Here is a 10516-nt window from a genome sequence, read left to right as displayed (position 1 = left end):
ATAACTCTTTTGATGTATTCCTGAAAATATTTAACATTGAATTACCTCCCTTGTGCTAGAATTCTACATTACTTGTCCAAGTTGTAACAATGCTTTTAACACCAATCAGCTACTAAAACTTAGTACAAAAAAAATGTCAAACATAGCTCTGACTATAGAACTACATGAAGGTATCAAGCTTTTAATTTTCAAGTGAGCGAAAATTATAAATTTCAGGTGAATTCAACAAATATTTATTACCCTAAATAACATAAATATTTCAAAATTTTGTGTCATTTGTCGAAGAAATTCTTGTAGCTGGGTAAGGAAAACGTTCTATCCCGTGGAACATTTTCTGTATGTGTACACCTTAGGTACTTATTTCTTAACTCCAAATATGATGAAGTACGCCCCTACTGAGAATTCCAGTCATTTTCACCTCCAGAAAATAAGCAACAGTATAGTGTTTACAATCATTCTCAGATGTTGTGTACTAATCTCTGGACTCATACAGAATGTAAAATGCTCTCATTGTTTAAAAATGCAATACAAAATATTATTTTTTTTCAGTTAAACTTCACAGCTTAATTATTAAACAAATAGTTTTCATTTCCGGCACTGAAAGCTGTGCTGAGCAATGTTTTGGCACTGTCTATATGCACATAGTAGGCAATGAGGGCAGTTGTGCCATGTATGATTTTGTAGATAAATTTCCCCATAAAATGGTATTAAAAATTTCTATCATTTCATATTTTTCTAGAAATAATAGTGTAGGCAGTTCTGTAGGGACATTGTCCATATCATTTGGGGTTAGATGTCTTCAGTTATGTCATAATCACACCATGGGGTAAACATTTATTAGAAACAAGTGCCTGTAGTTTGTCATATAATACAAAGTTCCACAGGCTTCCTTTTTGAGTTTTGAATATACATTCATGTGTATGTTTGATTGCAGAGTAACATTTGGTTCACTGGATTTTTTTTATATGTTCAAGGAAGGGGGGGGGGGCTTTAGAGAAATTCCAGTGGAATTTCATTTTTTATTAAACACTTGTTTCCATATTCTACTTAAGATGTGTGTTTGTTACTCTTTACATTTCTATGCATTCAAAATTCAAAAGTAGAAATTTTCAACTGAATGATGGTACTTTTAAATCACAGTTGACAGTACAATGCTGATGGAGAAAATTCGAAAGCAAAACAGATACTCTGTGTCGATTGGTTAAATACAAGTGACACTCTGAATAAAAAGACAAAATGTTGAGCTGGTGATAAGATATAAAGGAATCTCTTTTCTGAGTTCTCTGTCAGTAATGAGATCTAAAGCTCAGCCGAGATGCAAGTGACTTACGCTACAGGCTACCGCTACGGTCTTACCTGCTTCATTTTTACGCTCGGGCTCGAGATGTTCTAAACTTGAATCATCGGGTTCCAGGTGAATTTAACACTTTGTTACTTCGGTACATATATAATTTTAACCCCTCCCCCTTTCAAAAAGAAAGGGATTTTAACAAAAGCTTATCAATTGGAAACTACGGTGGCTGTTATTGGACATGGTATGAGATTTTTTTTTTAAATTTATGGCCACAAAATAAAAATTCGTTGTCAAGTAATAAAATTCTTTGGAACGAAATAAATTTCGTGGCCATGAAAAAAAAAACTTGTGGGAAAGAAATACAAATTCCTGACCACGAAATAAAATTCCTGGGAAGGAAAAAAATGTCGCCACAATATAAAATTCGTGGTCATGACTTTTCTTTTTTCTAAAATACAATGTACATTGAGTGCATAAAGTAAATGTGAAACGGGTTCGTCTTTATCTTTTCAACTTTGTGCGTTTTACTGCAGTCAAAAAGTCTTAAACTGCATGCGTGAGAAATAGTGGAGCCACAAATTTTCGGTCTGTATATTTTTGGAAATTTCTCAGTTTTTTCGTCTTAAAAAAACATTCGCAGTGTTTCTTCCATTATGGTATGTAATGGGACAAGATAAGGAAAAGAAAAAATCGAAAAAAAGGAAAAACAAAACGCTGAATACAAGTGGTGAAAGTGAACAAAAAATCCGAGTGAATTCAACTCAGTCAGCCATTGCCATACCACGTATAAGAAGTTCAGTAAACACACTGGGCATGGATCCGTCATTCAACAATGGAGTGGTCAGTGGAATCAACGGGACTTCTCAAAACTCGTCCCCTAGCATACAGTTTCAAGGTAATCAACTACATGTACAACCTTATATGCCACAAAGTCCACAAGGACAATTTGCGGGTTATCTGTCGCCAATACAAAACCAATCGAACACTGTTCCTCAGAGTATTGATATACGCGAAACTCTGTCAGTTATATGTAACAAACTTGAATATGTGTCATCTAAACTAAATACCCTGGATCATATAGATAAAAGGTTAAGTGACCTTGAACGAAATGTAAGTAGTGTAAATCAAGAACTCAAAGAACTGAAAAATATGAAAGTTAAAGTTGAAGACATTGAGAAGGGAATGAGCCACATTTCAGGACAGTATGATGAACAACAAAAGGCTGTCAAGGAAATCGAGCGGACAGTGAAAGATATAGACAAAAGGTCGACATCAACATTGAAAGAAAATGAAGCGATGCGTGAAGAACTCAAAGCAGTACGGTTAGACTTGAGTGACCTTAAAGAACGTCACCTAGATTTACAGACAAGGTCAATGAGAGATAACCTAATATTTGACGGGATACCAGAAACTCATGATGAAGACGCAGAGACTTTGATAAAAGACTTTATTAAGAACGAGCTGAATATCACAGACAACATTGAATTCCATCGGGTTCATAGAATGGGGAGGAAAGGTGGAACCAGACCGCGGCCGATAGTTGCAAAATTTGTGCTGCACAAAGACCGAGAAAGAGTTAGACGTGCAGCCCCTGGATCTTTAGCTGACAAGCCATATGGAATTAACGAACAATTCCCGAAAGAAATCAATGAACGGCGCAAACAACTATATCCCCAGTACAAAGCCGCCAAAAGACAGGGGAAAAGGGCTACACTTGTTGTTGACAAGCTTTTCGTCGAGGGACAATTGGTGCCATTACAGACCAACCATTTAGGAGACCGATTATCATTTCCAGCATTTGAAAACCGCGCGGCGCCGCCGCCGGACACAGCGCACGTAAACATCAGGAATGCGAATACGCACTAGGACAACCAAGGAGAACTGCACAAACAGGACTTGCAATGTGTAAACAATGAGACGAAAAACTCTCTCAACACGTTGAAAATAATTAGTCTAAACGTTTGCGGACTCACATCAAAATTACAAAATCCTGAATTTATCGAATTTATAAATGAAAATGATATTATTTGCCTAACAGAAACAAAAACAGACAATGCTGATAATATAGAAATTAGAAATTTTAATGCCTTTTGTAAACATAGATTATCGTTGTCCTCGAGAAAATCAGGTGGGATTGTTGTATATGTTAGAGATATTTATTCTAAATGTGTTACTATAATAGAAAATGAATGTGAACATGTCTTGTGGATAAGATTTTTAGGGAAAGCTTTTAATTTCCAAAATAATGTAATTATTGGTACCGTTTACATCCCACCAATAAATTCTCGTTTTTCTACCACAGATATCTTCGATGAAATAGAAAGAGAAACAAGTAATTTTATTGAAAGTTCTGATAGCATTTGTCTAATCGGCGATTTTAATAGTAGGGTTGCTATGGAGAAAGATTTTTTTGAAAATATCAACTCTCATAATAATGATCACTCATTTTCAAATGACATAATTGATGAAAATATTTTTCTTAGTGATTCATGTGATGTTTCAAACCTTGAAAAATACGGATTATCTGTTAATAGAAAGTCAAAAGACAAAACATTAAACCAATTTGGTAAAAAATTATTAACTTTGTGCAAAAATTGTAATATTTTCATACTAAATGGAAGATGTAACACAGATGTAAATGGTGAATTCACTTGCAAAAACTGCAGTATAGTAGACTACTGCATTGCAAATATTAACTTTATCAAGCATGTTTCAGAAATATGTGTTTTACCATTTTCTACATTGTACTCGGATGTGCATAATCCAATAACGGTAAAAATGAGAATATATCCTGAACCAATGAATCCATCTATAGAAGATATTCCACATGATTGTAATAATCGATCAGAAAAAGCTAAGAGGTGGAATAGTGATGAGAAAGTAATTTACCAAAACTGTGTTGAAAATAAAGCTAGTAAAATTGAAAGTTTAGAAGATGAACTCTTAAACTGTAGTGAAATTTCTTTAGATTTTATTGATAATATTGTTGAAAAAGCTGGTGAAGTTTTAGTTGGAAGTGCTAAGGAAGTGTTTGGTGTTTATAAACAAAATATTTTTCCTCAGGTGAAGAAAAAGTTTATCTTTAAAAAACCATGGTTCACAAAAGACTGTAAATTTGCTAGACAGAATTTTAAAAAAGCAAGACAATTGTTTAAACGATTTGGTGGTAATATTCTCAAGGAAGACTTGTATGAAAAGGAAAAGTTGTACAAACAAAAATTAAAATCTGCTCGAAATGTTCATAGGAAAGATATGAAAAGGAGATTACAATATCTAAGATCATACAATCCAAAAGAATATTGGAAAATATTAAATTCTGATGGAAGTAATAAATGTTGTAATGTAGAATTGTCTGAACTATATAATTTTTATAAAGATTGTTGTAACATGGGAGTAGAGGGAGAAAGTGAACATGTTTTGCCTGAAGAAGAATTAAAGTTGTTATCAAATTTAGAACTTAATAACAGTATAAATCAACCAATCACACATGAAGAAATTACAAAATGTATATGTGCTCTGAAAAATAATAAGTCAAGTGGCCATGACAACATTGTTAATGAATATATAAAATCCACTGTAGATACTATGTCAAACTTTTATGTAATATTATTTAACAAAATATTTGACTCAGGAATCATACCTTCTCAATGGACATTTGGTAATATTATCCCATTATATAAAAACAAAGGTGACACTACAGATCCTAAAAATTATAGACCCATTACTTTGATAAGCTGCTTGGGTAAATTGTTTACATCCATTCTGAATGAGAGACTCAATCATTATGCAAATACTGTCCACCTTATTTTAAAAAATCAAGCTGGTTTTAGAAAAAACTATTCTACTTTGGACCACATCTTTACTTTGTATGCATTGATTGAAATATCAAAATATCATAGGAAAGGGTTGTACTGTGCTTTTATTGATTTTGAGAAAGCTTTTGACTCTGTTTGGCGTGTAGGACTTTGGAACAAAATATTATTAAATAATATAGATGGTAAATGCTTCAATGTTATTACACAGATGTATAAAAGCATTAAATCTAGAGTTGTCTCAAATGGTCTATATTCTGAACCTTTTTCTTGTACTGTAGGTGTCAGGCAAGGGGAAAATTTATCCCCATTTCTGTTTGCAATATATCTAAATGATCTGGAAGACTTCATGTACTCAAATAATGTAAAAGGTTTATCGTTTATATCTGCCAAATTAGAAAAAGAGTTTGATTTGTATCTTAGATTGTTCATTTTGTTATATGCTGATGACACAATTCTTTTGTCAGAAACACCAGAAGATCTTCAACACCAATTGGATATTTTTAACAATTATTGTAAACAATGGCATCTGAAAGTTAACACTAATAAAACTAAGGTTGTAATCTTTGGAAAAGGCAATCCAAGAATTGAAACACCATTTACATTAAATGGTAAAATATTAGAAATTATAGATAATTTTAAATATTTAGGTGTAACTTTTTGTAAAAATGGTTCATTTAATACAAATATTAAGGAATTATTTCAAAAAGCAACAAAAGCTATGTATGGTGTTATAGGAAAATGTAGAAAACACAACCTTACTGTAGAATGTACATTAGATATGTTTGACAAAATTGTAAAGCCTGTATTTTTATATGGTTGTGAAGTATGGGGTTATAATCAGTCATCATTAGTTGAAAAATTGCATTTAAAATTTTGTAAACATATTTTAAATGTAAAATCATCTACACCAAATTTTATGGTATATGGTGAATTAGGTAGATACCCTATTTCAATTAATATTAAGGTAAGAATGATAAGTTTTTGGTGTAAATTATCTTTTTTACAGGGTGATAAATTATCATCAAATCTGTTAATTGTTTTGAAGAACTACAATAATCCATGGTGTAACTTTATCAAATCTATACTGAATGAATGTGGGCTTTCTTATATCTGGCAAACTTGCCAACCAGTGAATGTATCCTGGCTGAAGAAAGTAGTTTTTAACACTCTGTATGATCAGTTTAAACAGTCATGGTACAGTGAAATGTTTAATTCATCTAAAGGTCTTAATTACAGAATATATAAAACTTCATTTTGTTTAGAAAAGTATTTAGTATCTTTGCCTTGTAAGTACTGGAAATTACTATGTAGGTTTAGAACTTGTAACAATAAATTACCGATTGAAGTTGGGAGATGGCAAAATGTACCAAGAGAAAATAGAATTTGTAAGTTATGTTCAAAAAATGAAATTGGTGATGAATATCATTACTTATTTAATTGTAATGACCCATCTATTTTGAAATCAAGACTATCACTATTATCAAAGTATTACTATTTATATCCAAATGTGTATAAGTTTGAACAACTTTTTAATACAAAAAATACAGTTAAGTTGATAAAACTGTGTAAATTTATAAAAATTATCTATGAGAGAGTTGGCTCTCCTGGTTAGGTCATTGTTACATGTAGCTTTTTGACTTTGTACTTTTTCTGTTTCACGCATGCACATATATTTAACTATATTTGTAATATGTCTCTACACTGTACTTAATGTCAGTTTATGAGAATAAATTCATTGTCATTGTCATTGTCATTGTAAACTGATAATACAAATTGTAACAACAAAGAATATTTAATGATACACTTATACGTACAATATATACTTATCAACATTTAGAACTCTTGAATATTTTAGCCAGACAAAAATGTTTTTGGTTGGTATAAATATATTATATACTAATCGGATACTTGAGAGAAAAAAAAACCACTTATGCATAATATATGCATAAAATCATATTGAACATTTGTAACAGTTTGTTTTATTTTTTTAAATTTAACCACTGTGAGTGTGAACAAACCAGTTTTGTACTAGAGCTTAGATAAATATATACTAAAGATATATTGTTGAATTCAAAACCATATCAATATAAAACATTTGCATCAAAGTCACAGCATTTCCTGATGTATCTATCATAATAATGTTCTATGATTCACCGCGGCAAAAAGTGAAATAAAACATATTTATCATAGAAAAGGCATTGTAATCGAACAATTTTTTTTTTCTAATCACTACAACTTAAAGTTGGGGGTACATTCTGAATTTTATCCAGTGGCCACGATTTTTTTTTTTATTTTAATTTTATCTTCTTGTGTTTTCTACCTCTTCAATATTTTTGACCCAGGTTCAGACATATTGTGGATATGTTACATATTTTACATTTTCACGAGTATCATATTGAGGTATTGTACATGCATGTACATCTTTCATTTGGGGTTACTGTCGTTTCGCCCCAAAACCAGAACGCCCCATGCATGAGCGCCCCAAAGATTTTTACCGGCGCCCAAGTACAAGCTTAAGTATGAGCGCCCCAAATTTAAATCACGAGCGCCCCAAACTTATCTCATGAGCGCCCCAATTTGTATTTCGAGCGCCCCAAATAATATTGTCCGATCTAAAAGGAACAGATACACAGGTGCTCGTTATGTGATATTTTTTTACGTAGCACTTCAACAGTTATATTTTTTTTTTTTTTTAAACATTTCATTTGAATCTATGTTGAAATTGACATATTTAGTTGCAAACAATTGTACGAAATATTCTGTTTGCATTTCCTTCTTCAAAAGAACACTGGTGTAATATTCTTTTAAATTATCAACTTTTAATTATTTTTGTGTAATTAAAAATGATAGTATCAAAGTCTGAGCACTGCCGTTATCCCAAATAAAAGAAACCCCCAATTAAAATCTCATAAATTTTTTTAACCACATTGTGATGAGAAAAATTGTCGACAGACTGTTCAATGTATGATCCATCTGTGTAACCATGCTTGATATAATTCACATGGAAAGGTTGCAAGTAAGTATTAAAAATGTCGCCGAAAGACCAGAATTACGGTGTATATTTGTAAAAATTGGTCTGAAATGATGTGGATGCCTGAAATTATGTTTACTGTGTATAAACAGACTGTGGTATTACATAATCAGGTACACGCAGGGATTTATCAGTACCTTCTCAGGGGCCGAAATTCGGCCCCATTCCCAATTGAAAATGAGTTCAGTTTTTCCCAATTTGGCAGTATTTTTTCCCAGTTGGTTAACAATGCTTTTATATTTAATTATCTTGGAAAAACACAGAGTAAAATTGTCATATTGTCTGTAATTTTCATCAATTTAACTCATTTAGCAAAGCTACAATCATAACACATGTTTAAAAAAAACTGTAAAAACATAGCCAACTTTTAATCCGAATTTCCTCTGTTTTTCTGAAAATAGATACATTGTGTAATTGTATAGATTTATTACGCTGTTTTATAATCCGCTTCGCGGATTATAAAGCGTAAACTGACCCAAACCAGGTTATACTCGAATAATTTGGCCAAGAATTAGAGTCATTCCTTATAATTTAATTTTAAAATCATTAAATAACTATGGGTGTAAAATTTCGTTGCTTTTTATTAGTTCAAATTTGCCGCTCAATGATACAACCGTAGTAACGGAAGTAACGGAAGTGATGGGAAGCAAGGGGAGGTAAAAACTGATACATAGGCCTAGCAGCCTTGTTGTTTGTTTACATGTGGTAAGATCGAATTATTGTTTGAAGTAAAAGGTACATTTATTAAATCTGGAATTTTCCATGAATTCCGAGGACTGGAAATGAGAGGATTGTATGGATATAGATGATTCAGCTGGTTGTCAGGGGGGGGGGGGGTGTCCCCATACCAAACCAGGTTATACAGAAATAATTTGTGTTCCTTTTTGGATATTAACCAATCAGAGGCTAGAATACAAACAAAATTGAATTATTTCCACCTACTCAATTGATCTACGAGTGAATGGTAAGAACTGTAGGCATTATCTCAGATAGAAAATATATTTTCAATATTTTAATACATATAAAAAGAGGACTTTGAGAAAATGTGTACTTCTAGTAATTTTTTGCAGGAGGTTTATAATCTCCAGAAACAGATCTATAGTGACCTAAATTAGAATCTCATTCACACATGTACTACCCTAAGTTGTATAGGTAACTACTTTATACTCATTGAAGTCAATTTTACTTTTATTAATCAATTATTCATAATTGATCTTGTATGATGAAGTTGGATCATATTTAATTGTCTGTTTGGTTGCCCAAATATTAGAGTTCATGCTGAAATGTTAAATGAATTACACCTGAATACATGATTTAAGCAACATTTTAAATTTTTCCCAATTTCATCAAATAGCCGATAATTTTTTCCCAATTCCCCCAAAATGGCGTTTCCCAAAATAAGCTGATAAATCCCTGACACGACAATCAATGAAAACACGAGGCACGTGCATTATACAAACTCCGAGATGGAATCATGGATATACCGAGATTTTGAACCACATCACTAAAATTAGTAAAAATTTAACAAATATACTCAATAAATGACTTTTTCTTACATGGATGGATGGGTTGAATACACGTGCATGATTTTTTTTAATACATGTAATTGGTACACCGATTTACAGAAGATAAGCTATAAGGTCTACAAGACTACATCTTTCTAAAATAAATATTTCTAAACTTATAGGTAAATGACATTCTTAAAATTTTTCTGCGGGTTATAAATCCTAATTACTGCAGAAATACACATAAGTGTTCAAGTCTATTCTATTCTATTCGTACATGTACAGCATAGTAGCTCTTTGTGATGAACCTGCTTATAAACACTTTTAAATTTAAATTAAAAAAAAAAAATAAACAACAAATTATGGTTCGGGTATATGTACATGTACGTATGAACACGGAAAGAATTTTAGTACGTTTTATAATAACTTCATACACTGCTAGTTTAAAATATTTGGGGCGTTCGTTTTTACGTAAAATTTGGTGCCTTCATGATATATATAATTTGGGGCGCTCGTGAATTGTTCATATCAGTATTTTTTTTAACATCGAAATGTAATTTTAAAAATGCAATAAAAGCAATAATTTATTTATTTACTAGTTAATAAGCCTTGGGGCGCTCGAAGTGCTAGTTTGGGGCGCTCGTGAAATAAGATCGGGGCGCTCGTGATTTAGATTTGGGGCGCTTACATTTCTACTTGGGCGCCGGTGAAAAACTTTGGGGCGCTCGTGCATGGGGCGTTCTGGTTTTGGGGCGCAGTGACTAGCACCCTTCATTTGTACCTCCATTGTAGAAATAATTAATATTTATTATAGTATTATATTTTAATGTGATTGGAAATGTCCCCCTGAGGGCCCTTGTTTGGTGAATGA

The sequence above is a fragment of the Saccostrea echinata genome, unplaced genomic scaffold, assembly GCF_033153115.1.
Source record: "Saccostrea echinata isolate AGI-Se365-2 ecotype Australia unplaced genomic scaffold, CSIRO_AGI_Sech_v1 ptg000005l, whole genome shotgun sequence".
Lineage (NCBI taxonomy): Eukaryota > Metazoa > Mollusca > Bivalvia > Ostreida > Ostreidae > Saccostrea > Saccostrea echinata.
Note: the sequence above shows the minus strand (reverse complement) of the source record.